We start from the raw sequence: 15,214 nt of genomic DNA, 5'->3' as shown, positions 1-15,214 counted from the left end.
AAAAACCCATAAAACTAGTAATGTAGGGTAACATTTTGATAAAAATGAATAGAATCTGTATAAAAAATAATGTGAATATTTCAAGTATTTAATTCTTTTATTTATCATTTGGATATTATTCTACTTATTCTCCCCATTGTCTTGACATTTTAATGCCATTCATAGACCAACATAAACATGTTTACTTAGATAATCCTATCTCATATTTAATAATACTCTTAGTGAACATTTAGACGTGAGAAATCAAGGGAAATTTTCCCACCTTATAACTCCTTTCCACAAATAACAATTGAAGCATGCAATAAATATGTTATTTTAAAGGACAGTAGCAATAATACTATTATGCAAAACGCATCTGTAATATTTTCTTTCTCATTCATGGCTTTACATTCGTTCCATTCTGCAGTAAATTCTTATTTTTCTTTTCCTTTTTTACTTTTTCTTATTTTTGAGATTGTACTATAGTCCCAACATTTCTCCTTTTTTTTCTCCCTCTGGACCCTCCCAATACTGTATTTGTTTTGTGCCTAAGGATTTTTGCCAAAACCCCCATGTACAGACATGTTTAGAGAGAAGGCCTGCACCTCCTATTCAGAACTTCAGAAGAGATTCTCCTAGGCTTTGGCATTCCATTGGAGTTTTGTGGTTTTTTTTCTTGTTCTATTTCTATTTTCATTTTGACATATAAATCATTTCATTTCTCTAAGTATTTTCAAGTAATTTCTTTAAATTACTCTAAGTAATTTCCCTAAGTACTTTAAGTACTAAATATATGAAAGCACTTCAGATGTGAAGATCGTAAGAAATGAAAGCATTTGTTATCAGCTAATAATTTTTAAAAATAACAAGAAGTCTCTATTCATTATAACTTAAGTTTTAAAGGCCCCATGTAGGTGTGTCCAGAATAACTGAATATTATTTTCACAATATCCTAAAAACTCTATCGTACTTCTTCCCCATATATAGAACCACTTCTTATTGTATCTAAAATGAGAAAAAGAAGTTACAAAGCAAAACTATCTTTAACTACAATTTCTATTTTCCTTTATTTCTTATATATTTCCTTTCCCTGTGGACAATAACTTTCTTTTACCAATCATTGTTTCATCCATTGGATTAAATTTTATACTAACCAAACACATTTATTAAATATTTAAAATATTACTATTTTCATGGTCATTATAACTGCAGCAGCAGCCTTATGTGTTGAGTAAATACTCAAATACTGTGGTTTGCATACAGTTCTAACAATAATGGCTAAGTTAGAAAAGCTCAGATTCTGACCTCAGTTGTATTACAACAATAAAAAATGGGATTATTTCCAGGTAGTGAATGTTTAAAATATATGTTTAAAGCATCTTTTATAGATCTGCTACTTTTCTCACATTTCTGTCTCAGTGAGTGGTAAAAGTCATCTATCTGTTTTTTCCCAAATAAAAAATCCAGAAATTATGACTGGTTTGATTCCTCCATGAACCAAGTAGGCTGTGCCTGCCAAAAGCAGCTTCTTAAAAGGTCTGTTCTCAGTGTCAACTGCCAACACCTAGTCTGGACTACAACTTCTTTTCAACAAGTTCCCCATCTACACCTTAACCTGTACTTAGCCTGTTCTTCTCACACCAAATGCTTCCTTTAAAACAAAGATTATTTTATGGTTTTAAAAGTGCTGTAATTATGCCATTTTTTCCAGTTATACACCAACAGATCCCCCTTGATTTCAGAACAGAAATATTTTCCTCAACTGACTCTAATAACTCCTCTCAATAGATCCCCTTCCACGTCCTCTGAATTCTAGGTATAAAAGCTACTTCCTTACACTCTTTGTCTCTTGTCCTTTATCTGGGAGATTTGTGTCTCTTCTGTTTCTGGATAATTTTTTTTTCATGTCAATTTCGTGAGTATGAGTTTCAGGATGCCAAATCTGATCTAATTTTTTCTATGTTATCCATTAACAGTACTGTAACCATCTATTATTAATTTCTCTTTTCTGGTACAGAATACTTAGAAAGAAAAAAAGTAGAGTATCTTAGCCAGGGTTGTGAGCTATACTAATAAAATTGTGCATGCATGTGCATGTGTGTATGTGTGTTTGTGTATATTTTTGTCATTTATTAGGATGGCTTGTCAAGTGTGGCTGAGTTCATCCAGCAATGACTGTATTCTGACAGAAAGGTCAAGATCCCAGTATCAGTAGCCCAGGCGGTGGACAATCAGTTGGCCTTCAGTATACACTGGAATCTCAAAGAAGATAATACCAGAAAAAAAATGCCTCAGCAACAGGATGATGGACTTCTCACAAAGAGTAAAGGGAAGAAAGTAAGAAACAAAAAGCATCTCTCTTCCTTATCCTTGTATGTGAGATGCTACAAGAAGGTACGACCAAGATTCATGTCAGTTCTTCTGGTCTTCTTGCCTCAAATATTCTTGCTTTAGGGTAGGTCTTCCCATTTTAAATGATGCGACCAAGAACACTGTCATGATGGGTACCGTTGCTTGGGTTTTAATTGGCTGGAGACATAGAACTGATTTGCCATCACACTGAGTGAGAACAGTAAAAGGGAGAGGGTAAGATTTTGTGCTCATATTGTTCATAGTTCTGTCTGTGGAGATAATCACTTCCCATCTTTCTAAGGCTGGAGTAGAAATAAAGGGTCATTTTCCCTCATCTTAGGCACAGGAAAAGGGTTCTCTAATGTGCTCTGAAAGTTTATTATATGACTCACAAACTGGAGGGAGAAAGAAATGACAGCATGATTTTCACTCAAGAAATTTGGAGGATTAAAATGGGATCGATGGTTTGGTGGGACAATCTGCCTTCTGAGCAGAAGATAGAGGAATGCCTTTCCTGGGTCCAAAGGAGCTCATATAATGTATAAATAAAGGGTCTGAAGTCACATTCTGTTCTATTTTGCAGGACAATCTGGGAGCAAAAATTCTTCTGAGCATGAAAATTGGCAGGTTGGGGTGAGATTCTCAGAGAACTCAATGCCTCAACATCAAGAGTCTCCAGTGCAGACAAGTATAATTATGGGAAATTATAAGAACTCAGAACATGGGTTGTTTCTAGTGGGTTCTGCGGGGCTATTCTAATGCAAGAAGTCCTTTTTCTTCCACTTCTCTTTCTATAACAATAAAGAGAAGCTATGAGCAGGGAAATGGTGGTAAGTATCCAGAGTCCACCACATTGCCTCTTGGAATATATTGGCTGTTAAATAGTATCCTTATCTGGCAGGAAGAGGAAGATGAATATTGTTAGAACAGGAGCCTGCACATGTAGGCCAGATACCACAGCCTGGAAGAATTGGGACACACCTTTCAGCACTTAAGGAGAGAGTAAAGAAGCAGTCTGTGCTGTGAATTGATAGTTCTAAACTTAGAGTGCCTGGCTCTTCAATGGTCTTTGTCACTTACATGGTGTTAAACTACATTACATGATGTGAGTTTCCAAACAGCACCCTTTTTCTTTCTTTCTCTTTTCTCATTATTATTGAAGTTTCTCCCCAGTTTAAAGAAGGAAGTCTCTCCACCCCTTTAATGTCACACCATGTTTTGATCTCCATAAATTAAATGGTTTTCATCTAATCTTCCTCCTACTGTGAGCCTTAATTCTGGCTTTATAGCATCCATTCCTAATAAGCTACTTCTTCTGAAAATAGTCATGTGTCGCCTTCCTATCCAGACTAGAAACATTAGATGCCACTAATTTTTTATTATATTTAACTAAACTCTTGATTAATACCTTTGAATGCATACAGTAAAACTGAGACAGTAACTGAAAGGTCATAGTAAAAAATGCTGGGGATGTAGATATGAAAACACAGCCCAACACAGTGGCCTAAATCCATGTAAAACCTGAGAACATTTAAAAATCCTAGACACAAAGGAACGGAGTTAATCATGGTTTGGTAGTGGCATTTTTTTTGATGAGCTCTGTTTGCTAGAAGCAAGCAGAGGCATTGCTCCTTTAAGAGAGGTCTTCCTGCTTCATGGGTATCAGGAAAACAAGCCATTCTGTTTTGAAATGCAGGCTTTCTAGGCCACACTGCCAGCTTGAATTCTGACGAGGTCTGGCTATGGAGCATTTAAATGGTTTTTGTGACCAGACTGCTACAATTTGCTTAATGGCAACATAGACTGACTGTGTGCCTAAAAATGGGGCTATGAACTTAGCTCTCAAAGGCACCAAACAGCTCAGCCAGCCATGTCTGACCGGGCAGAGCAAGCAGACAGTACTGTGTTTCCCCTAGCAGTGGTGCAGCTTAGGTTTTAAGAAGTGCCTAGCATTTTAAGAAGTGCTCCTGTACAATAAAGAATTACAGATACACAATAGGACAGATTCAGACATAAAAGACCTCTAAATGGATCACAATGTTGGATAAATGTATGTAAGCTTGGGAGAGAGAAGAAAAGAATATAGACAGTTATAAAAAGAAATAAATGTTTTTTTTAAAAAGGTATTTAAAAAGACAAAGTAAATACAGTCATAGATTAAAAGAAGTAAAAAAAAAAGAATAAGCCACATAAAGATGGAAAATACACAGAGAGTCTGGATTATAAATATTATTGTGTTTTCTTTGAAGTGTTTTGACTGAATGAGTTAAGTACAGAGATACATTTCATTTTATGGGCTACTAAACTAAACCAGCATACAGACAGACAGACAGACAGACAGACAGATGATATCAAAACATGCATCTATGGATATGCTGCTTTGGAAAAGAGGTTCTTTTTTTGCTTCCACAGAAGATGAGAGCCAGCAGATTGCTTCTAGACTATTGTGGTTTGATGAACCAAGACCCTCTGAAAAGTCACCTTGAATACCCCTCAAAAAATTACTTTGGCCAATAAACAGCAGGAAGCAGTGTGTAGAAGAACTATGCCCATACTCTCAAATATTTTCTATGTTTGTTTACATTTAAGGGGGGATATGCTATAGAGGCTTGCATTGGTATGGATCTTGTTTACTGATAGAAATGTTAAAGTTAAGACCTTACTTTTTATTTAAACAGAAAAGGGGAGGTGATGTGGGATTACCCTCTGTACCACTGATTAATAAAGAAACTGTTTTGGACCTATAGCAAGGCAGAACTTAGGTAGGCAGGGAAAACTAGGCTGAATGCTGAGAGAAAGAAGGGCAGAGTCAGGGAGAAGCCATGGAGCCCTGCAGAGATGGATGCCAAAACTTTATCTGGAAAGCCACAGCCACATGGTGATACACAGATTAATAAAAATGAGTTAAAATAAGATGTAGGAGTTAGCCAACAAGAAGCTGGACCTAATGGGCCAAGCAATGATTTAAATAATACAGTTTCTATGTGATTACTTAGGGGCTAAGTAGCTGGGGACTAACTAGCAGCCTCCTCCAACAGTAATTGAAAGGTCATAGTAAAATAATGCTAGGGATGTAGACATAAAAACACTGCCCAAGGCTGCACACACAAGTTTCAGTTCAGGGCCAGAAGATAACTACTATAAGCAAGCAAATGTTCTGATGGCATTGGTGTTTCCCTAGGTCGTGTTTGCTTTGTGCTTCTCAGAATCCATTACACTACAACACTCATTTCAATATCCATCACAACTATAATTAAAATGAGTCACTGTGGACCCTGGGCCCTGATGACTGGAGTATGAATGGGTGAGAAATATACAGTCAGGCAAGCAAATGGTCTCAGAGAACCATATAAGATTAAGTTTCCTTTATACTATTAAAATGAATCGCATCTGTCAACACTACCAATTAGTATTTTTTTTTTGTGGCAGATACAGTCATTATGAGTAGCAATCAGAATCTATTCTGGTGTCTTAACATTACAAATTTTGATTTTTTTATGTGAATTGTATATGTGACATAATTTGCCTGTTCTTAAAATTCTGTATGTGAGTTAGTTGAATAGGACATATAAATGACTACTTCTCTGAAGATCTATATTTACATGTCAATAAATTTGAAAGAGACTAATTATCCCACTTTCAGTGGAAACTTAACTCTGCCAAGACTATTTCACATTATTACTCTGGGTCTTCCCCATCTATTGAAATGGAAAACACATTCTTAGATAGAATAAATGAATCAGCTGGTTAAATAAAGCCTAGATATAACTGATAGAAAAGACACAATAGTAAAACTGTGACAGAGGACTGGGTCTGAAACAAGATACCATGTGTCACTGAGATTCTACTTTATAGCTTAAACAGAATTAAATTCAAGATGCAAAAATGTAGTTTATGAAAAGACAAATGGTTTAAATACAAAATAATTCAAATGTGTAGCTTCAAAGTTCTCAGATTTTAATTGCCATTAAAGCATATTAAACCCAGCAGGCAAAGAGAAAACGGTAAACTTAAGAACATAATACTTAAGAATTGACAGATGCCAAAATATAGTAAAAAAAAACATAAACAATAAAATCAAATAGGTAGAAAATATTTTATTAGTAGATTAAACATAGAAGCCAAGAAAAACCGGTGTATTTCATCCATGTATACTATAAGAAGCCAGAGACTTTTTATTTATAAGTAGTGGACTTTGAGCACTGATTACTAATTATCAGAGATCCACCTATCTGGGGTCATTGTTTTAAATGGTTGCAAAACACTCCTTCAGGAGCTGAGGCTATTAAATAACATTACAGCTACAGGTTGTTAGTGTTCAGGCATCTATACTGTCCTGCCCTTGAGGCCCTGACTGGACACATTCTCACCTGCAGCCACTAAGAGCATCTTCTTACACGTTTGCTACATTCCCTTCTAAAAGGTGGGCCTTACCCACCTCTTGTCTCTTCCTTTCTTCCTTTCCTTCTGCTTCTCTGCCTGTATCTCTGTTTCTGTCTCTTTGTCTCTGTCCTCCCTCTCCTCCTTCCCTCCCTCTCTGTCTCTCTCTGTCTCTTTCTCTCTCTTTTGTAGCTCTGGCCCCCAGAGGCCTGTCTCTGTGCTTCCTCCCCTCCCCCATAAACTTCCCACATGAGTTCTGTTGTATGGTGCTACTTTTTCTTCTTGCTGTTGGTAAATTACAATAGTGAATATACACTCATGCAGGCTAAACATTCCTAGACAAGAAATAAAATAAATAAAATTTTAAAAGATAATGTTTTAGTAATTTCCACCTGTGGAATGTAATTTTTTATTGCTAATAATTTTACCCCTTGAATTTGGATTGAAAAATGAACCTAGCATCATGATTAATATGACCTCTTTATGTCCTATTTAAATTATATGCTCTGTGTATTTTGCATATGTATGTTGAATCGTTTCCCTTTCAATGATATGATCGGAGATACTTCACTCAATCATGCGGATGGTTCCACTAATTTCACTCATCCAAAAAAGCATAAGAAATCCTGATCCTCCTCAACACTTAGACACAAATATTTATTTGTATATTGTATGCAAACAGTCCTCTAGGGAAGTTACATTACTAATAGTGACTCTCTGATATGAATATAAAATTAAGCAAATTAATTGAGGGGATATTGTCCTATATAAGTTGTGAAATTATACTTTGACGATATTAAGATAGATCATACAAAATTGTTTTTCAAAGGAAAGTCGATTTGATCGGACACCATAAAAATGAAGGCAATGTTTTACCTCAGATATTTTTATAATCAACACTACTCCTGCCAAATAGGTCTCAAATGCTATAAGAGTCAATCAAATTTACAAAAGTTAGCAACCAGATTCATCTTACATTTCAAAAAGGGATTATTGTCTATATTTCTACATATCTCTTTCAATCGGTGTTAAATTTGTACTTAAACAGCATTTAGAACTATTTGGCAAGAAAGAGAGGCTGTGGAAACATCTATAATGGCTTAAATAGATTCCATATCATTAAGATCCCTCTGGGACGTCAAGGTCAAAATGAGCGAAGGCTCTCATTGCTCATCAGTGAAGTTAGCCTCTAGTCACATTCGAAGAACTATTACCCAACTTCACAGAGCTAGAATCAATTTGCAGAATTTAATGATCAGTTGAAATAAAAATGTGCTTGTTCTCAGTGAAGTGACGACCAAGGTGCCTGTAACAATTGTAGGTCTGAACTGGAATTATTTAATAAGTAGTCTGGATGGAAGCAATTGGTCTCCAAGGAACGTTAGGTAATTTTCCCTCAATTTGAGTTAAACATCATGCCAGAAAAAGAATTCTAATGACTAGTCACAAAGTGACTGCTGAAAAGTCTCTTTTCTACCTTAACAAGTGCCACAAAGGAATATGAGGGTTGGAAATAGCCACAGCCATTCATTTGATTAGGTTATAAAAGACGCTTTCTCTAACATGTGGCACAACAGAAGCAAATGGGAAGTACTCTAGCTGGCTCTGAATAGTGTCCAAATCCCTGCAAAATAATATATGTGGTAGCTTTTCAGGAGAGTAAAGTGATTTACTGGCTTTCAGTGGGCCATTCAGCCTCTATGGCCTTAGATTATAGAAACAAGTTTGTTCTTGGTCTTGGTTTAATAGTGAGGACAATCAGCAATAAGGAAAAGCATTCGTGTTTCTTGCCCACGGAGAGCTAGTATGCATGAGTTTGTAATTCTCGTGCATGGGTTTGACGCTAAAAATATCACTATGTTTGCTGTGTGCTATACCCTTAAGAGTGGCTTGACATCTTAGTATGTTCCATTATGCTTTTAAGAGTTACTCAGAATAGAAAGGTACAACTTTCTTTTATATTCCTATTTAGGAACACAGTTTATTCTGTAGTTATAACAGACATGGAGGAAAAACCTGAGTCATCTTTTTATTTTAAGTACATTTTAACTAAAATATAATTGTGCATCTTATCATCCTCCAGTCTCTTCCATGTCACCCTATCAATCTGAATGCCTCTTTTTCTTTGAATATTATTGTTACATGTGTGTAAGTATATAATATAACCTATTGAGTCTGTTTTTGTTGTCTGTATACATACAGTTTCAGCGATGACCATTTTGCATTGTATACCAAATTAGGGTGCTCATCCTTTGAGAGAGGCTAGAAGTAGTTTCCTGTGAGATGACACCACTATCCCTGCCCCCTCCACCTTAGCATGTCTACTGGCATTATCACTGTTCAGGTCTTGTTTCTACATTTCTAGTATAGAACTTTTGGTAGTCTAGTTTTTACAATATTTCTGGTTTTGAGAAGCAGATTGGATATGCCGTTTACAGTTATAATCCATATTAAGTTTCTAAGAGGGTATCAGTTAAAAAAATAATAGTAATGTGTCTTACGCTTTCTGTTTCCATAGAAAAATCCCAGGTCTGGAGTTCAGAAACCCATGTCATGGTCTCAATTCTGGGATATTTACCCATCATCATTTGGCAAGGTACTGAAATAATCTATAAAACAACTTCAAAAATTGGGATATCGGCTTGTGTTTTGAAATTATGAAATGTACAGGTAAATGTATGGACCAAGAAAAGACTATAATGAATGAGATAGTCCAGATTCAAAAAGAAAAATGTTGCATGTAAGCTCCAAATTCTCATATAGATAAAATAGAAACTAATACCACTCAGCAGAGAAGCCTCTCTTTCCAGCAAATAAAGACTATCATAGGAAACTGCAACAGAACACAGGCAGAGATCATCAAATTGCAGAAAGCACAAACACAATGGATATATCTACATCAAAGTTCCTGTGTCTATGGCTCAGGGAATATTGTGGAAGAGGAGAGGGAATGATTCTAAGAGCCAGGATTCCAGGAAGTCTGTTTTAAAAACAGTCTCTCCTAGAAATGGCTGAATAACCAAGACCAAAACAATAGCAAAACCAATGGACATTTTAATATTGAAGGGGGAAAATCTTGTGTGTTCCTGCCCAAAAAAAATAATTAGAAGTGAGTAATGATTGCTGGAAGAAGGTAAATTAGCCTTTTCCAGGAATGAATTACTATATTGGTTATTCAATGCAGCATTCAACCATGAAAACGTACTCAAAGAGAAAAAACAAACTCCGCAGGTCATATCTATTTTTGCATACACATACATGTGTATGTGTAGCAGTAATTGTTAAAGGAAAAGAGACTACCAACTTGAGATTGTGGAGCTTGAGAGGATTTTGAGTGGACTAACAAAAGGAAAGGGAAGGAGGAAAGTGATATAAATATTCTTTCCAACTACAAACATTGCAAAATAAAATATAGGAAAAATAAAACTGCAAAAATATTTACCCTTGTAAGGTAAAAGTGATCATTATATCCTTATAAAATATGAATGTCTTAAATATTTAAGTAATTACTTAATATTAAAAGGAGAATTAGGGCAGATCAGAATGGTCCAATGCAACAGAAAACCCAGACTTAATGAAACTGAAAAAACCAACACAATGAAGAAAGGAAAGAAGGTTGCATTGTAAACTTGCTTTAGAATGATCTTCAACAAGAACTTAATGATAATTGGAAAGTAATCCAATTATACTGATTTAAGGATGCAAAGAAGAAAGAAATGGAACATGTCAAAAATCTTAAAATCTGTATAGAACCAAATAAATATGAGCTAATAAACTGTATTTCCAAAATGTATATGCAAAAATGAGGAAAATAAAATCAACAAAACAAAATTACTTTTTCAGTGTAAAAAGCAGATGATAGGAAGACCTGCAATCAATTTACATGACCTTTTCCATTTGATAATTCTTGACACTTCACTGAAATTGGTAATCAGAAAGGGTGAAACACACACACACACACACACACACACACACACACACACACACACAGGGTGCAGGAGGACAGAGAGTTTCAGAGACATAGAAAGACAGAGACAGAAAAAGACCCACAAACACACAAACAGACAGAGAGACAGAGGCAAGAAACAGTAAGAAATAAATGTGTATAATTAAATTGTACAAGAGCAGGTTAAAGATTTTAATTTCAGTATTTATAATAGCTCTTTGTATTCCTGAAATATCAAACTTATGTACACATAAAGGTCTGATAAGTCTTCTTACAGACCATCTTACATTTATCTAACATAAAACATGATCAGGCAAGTCATTGAAATCAGTAAATGCTACTGGATTCTTACTTTGAAGCAATTTTTATTAATTTAGCATTGCATTTACTGACCATGTAAAACGAGGTTTCTTAGTGAAAAATGAAAATCTGCAAAATATTAGTCATCTTCAGGACAGAACTTCTTAACAGGTCAATTTTGGATTTTATTTCCCTCCTGATCTGCTTTCTTTCTGTTACTGTTTTAAAACCCACTGAATAAAAGCAACTTGGAGAGGAGAGGGTTTGTATATGTCTGTTCCATTAAGGGTGTTTTGTTTTTGTTTCCATGTTGACTTTATGCTTATTCTATCTTTGCAAGTAAAGAAATTTTAAAGTATTAAATCTTCAGGAAAAAGCACAAATGTAGTAGACTCGATAATTAAGGACCGTTTTAAATAATCTTATAACTACCCACAAGGAAATCTCAAAAACATTTTTTTCATTATTAAATTATACTTAATATTCAGAAAATAATTGATACCAGTAACTCAATAATCTTATCCATAATGCAGACAGGCAGGAACATTGCCCAGTCACTCTTAAGCCAATATTAGCAAAGTGGAATCATAATATTAGAAAGTTGGTAATACAAGGTTGGTGGAAAACCCCAAAACTAACTTATAGATTTTTTTGTTAAAAGACCAAATAAAACAATATAATCATCTCAATTGATAGATAAAATACTGATAAAATTCATCACCGTGCTATAATAAAACTATTAAACAATAGACAAATTAGAATAATTATAACTCAACCTAAAATTGTACCTTAAAAATCCATAGTGAACATCATATTTAATGATGAACATTTTGAAATTCCCATTCTAGCACCATGGGAAAACAAACAGACCACTCTTGCTTCTTCTACTAAAAATAATACTAGAAGGTCTAGTTAGGCGATTAGGTTTTATTTTGAAGTATTTAGTTTAGGAACTCAAATTACTAGCTTATTATTATTATTATTATTATTATTATTATTATTATTATTATTATTTGGAAACTCATTTATGACTAAGCTCTGTTCTGATAGAGTACAAAAGAGAACACACATACACACACAGACATAAACACATAGTCACACACACAAACATAAACACACACTCATACACACACTCGATCTCTTAGATGATGTAATCCATATTGAAGAAAATAAGACATTAAAGCAAAAGGAACAATTTCACAAACAATATTTTTTAAATTTTATTAGTAAACAATCTTATTTTATAGATAATCCCAGTTCCCTCTCCCTCTGCTCCACCCACTCTCCCCATCCACCCCCCCCCCCCCAGCGCCATTACCCGGTTAGAGAGGATAAGGCCTCCCAAGGGACGTCAACCAAGTCTGTCACGTCACTTGAGGAAGAACCAAGGCCCTCCTTTCCCCCTGTATCTACATTGAACAAGGTATTCCTCCATAAGGAATGGGCTCCAAAGATCATGTTCATGCACCAGATATGAACACTGATTCCACTGCTAATGACCCAATAAACTGCCCAAGCCACACAAATGTCTCCCACAGAGAGCCTAGTTTGGTATTAGGCAGGTTTCCCAGCTGTAAGTCTGGAGTCGGTGAGCTCCCACTAGTTAGGATCAGCTGTTTCTGTGGATTTCCCCATCATGGTCTTGACCCCTTGCTCATAATATGCTCATAATATAACTGGTAAAAGAATTTCATTTGCATCAATTTCACTTAATGAAATTTGAAACTGCAGTACAACTTCTACACTAAAAGCTAAATAACAATATCTTTGGAAAAGTTAAGGATGTGAATAAGTATAAAAATACCTTATGTTAAAATTGGAAGCATTTTTATAATGACAGACATTCACAGAAGACCTATAGTTCATTATAATCCATCTACAAATCTCAAATAATGTCTTTTAAAATGACAAATTGCTATTAAAAATCAATTAGAAATTCAAAGTATAGACAAAAGTTATTATATTATTAGGGGATTCATACTCATTGAACTTACAGATTACTACCAACCCACAAAAGTATGGTATTGGCACCGGCTAATAGATATAGATGAATAGATTAATAAAACATCTATATCAGTTTAGAAACAAACTTTAAATTTTAAGCCAGTTGTTTTCACAATACTGTCATGAAGACCATTGTTAAGGAGTGAGGGAAGAATAGTTTTCTAACAAAAGATGTGGGGATGACCTCATATCTACACAGATGAGAATAAAATTAGACCACCCTGTCTCTAATCTGTGATCATATGATCACATAGATAAATTAACTCTAAATTCACCCAAAATTGACAAAATAGATAAATAGATTTCAAACTATAAACTTAAGGAGTGAATCATTATAATTTTTGTTTAAGTTGTAACTTTTGTTAGGACTCTCAATTTTAAAACTGAACTTGAATATGCTATTTTTATAAGGCCATCTACATTCCCATATATATGTTGTTTTTCTATACTAAAACATATATTTTTTTTAAAACTAAGAATCAGTTTGCCATTCTATACTTCTCTCCATGATATAAGCAGGTCTAAGACTTTATTTTTCACCACATAGATTAAGTTTCTGAAACCTCTGGTTATCATTGCTCCCACACTGTATTTATTCCTGGTTTGATGATCTGAGAAATAGGAGTAATAAGAATTCTTACTGGGGTTTGGGTTCTGACATTCCAGAACAGTATACCGTAGGTACAATACTCATCTCAACTTCTCTGTAAGGAAAAGAGACGACAAGTGAATAGAGTTTCTTTGCGAATATGTCTTTTTCTATCACATTGACTATTCCTGGTGCATATAATGGCAGTTGATATGGAAATATTTGTTTAAGAAATGTCTCCATGATATAATCCATACTATATTTCTTGGCTAACAATGACCTTTTTAATGGAATTGAAATCACTTCAATTAAAGTCGACAGAAGAAATGAGGAAAACATTCTGAAACACAGTTTAATCAATATTCATTGATTTCTTGAGCTCCATATTCAAGAACTGATAAACACAGGCAGTTCCTGAGAGAAGTGGCCATAGACACCAATCAAAGAATAATGCATTAACAAGGTAATGCGGTCTCGTGTGTTCAAAAGCATCTACATAATAAGGTTGCAGTAACTTCATCAGTTCAGTGCTTCAGTACAAAAGCAATAATCTTCCCTCAATGTGAAATCACTAAAAGCATATACTACAGTGTTAAAGTGTATAGTTTAGGATAATGGTCAATCAAAATATTTTTCATGAGAAAGAGAACTTGAACAATAGAGCCACAAAGTGTGTCATCTGTCTCATTCCTGTTAGGCAGGAAAGGGCTTTTCTTGTTTTGTTAGGCTATTATGATGAAATATATGACATGTAAATTAACTGACTATATTGGCTAAATATTCATTTCCTAGTAATATGATTGGGAATAGTTGAAAATGCAAATCTACCTTTCTTGTTTGGAAAAAGACATTTCAGTTGTTTTGACTGTGCTAATGAAAACGGTAGATATCTATTGAACATTTATGATGTGTTAGTCACAATATATGCTTTTTATTAGTTGTATATTGTTTATCTTTCCAACAGCTTTAAGAAAAGATATTGTTATACTGATTTTATGGCTGGGTGATTATGTTCAGAAAATAAACAAAAATGTCTAGTCTGGCATTCTAGCAAAACAGAAAGACTTAGTTTCAAATTATTTCTGATACTATTTTTTTCATTTTTTATCATTCTGCACAGCAACAGTGTTCAGGTGTTTGCATTCAGATCAGAGACCATTGAAAGTCTAAACATCGAAATTCCATCTGTACATTAACTTTAGCATATGTAATGAACAACATGATTACCTGGCACTGATAGAATAATATTTTTTCTGATGATTGCTATTGGTGAATCTCACATTAATTCACCAAAACTATCCAGGCTATGCTGTTCTAGATATGATTGTTAAAAGCTTTTACAGGAAACTCAATGTCAAGATACTATAGGTCTCAGCTGAAATTCACAACTTTGAAGTTGCGGTCTCAATGAATCTATTCTGTATTACTTTTCTCCATCATCAGGCTGTCTGATCTACTGTTCATAGAATAAACAGAACTGTGAGAATAACAGAAATATAGAAGACAAGTCTGTCATCCTGATGTCTCAAGGGAAAATGTTTACCTGTCAAAACAGTAGAGAAGTATTGGCTATAAGAAGTCATTCACTTTGTTAAATTATGGAGGGCTTGTTTTACAACTGTTAGTGAAATCTCATCATAATAAATCAAGAGCTTTCAATGAAT

General features: G+C 34.6%; 1 protein-coding gene across 4 annotated transcripts in view; it reads right to left on the bottom strand.

The window, feature by feature from the left end:
- The window catches only part of Erbb4 (erb-b2 receptor tyrosine kinase 4), a 1,055,173-nt gene that overhangs the window by 630,294 nt on the left and 409,665 nt on the right, over positions 1-15,214 (bottom strand). The gene's annotated exons all lie outside the window — the stretch shown is intronic.

This window comes from Microtus ochrogaster, linkage group LG4 (assembly GCF_000317375.1).
Source record: "Microtus ochrogaster isolate Prairie Vole_2 linkage group LG4, MicOch1.0, whole genome shotgun sequence".
In the NCBI taxonomy this organism is placed as follows: domain Eukaryota; kingdom Metazoa; phylum Chordata; class Mammalia; order Rodentia; family Cricetidae; genus Microtus; species Microtus ochrogaster.
The sequence above is the reverse complement of the archived record's forward strand: the minus strand, read 5'-3'. Positions and strand labels throughout refer to the sequence as shown.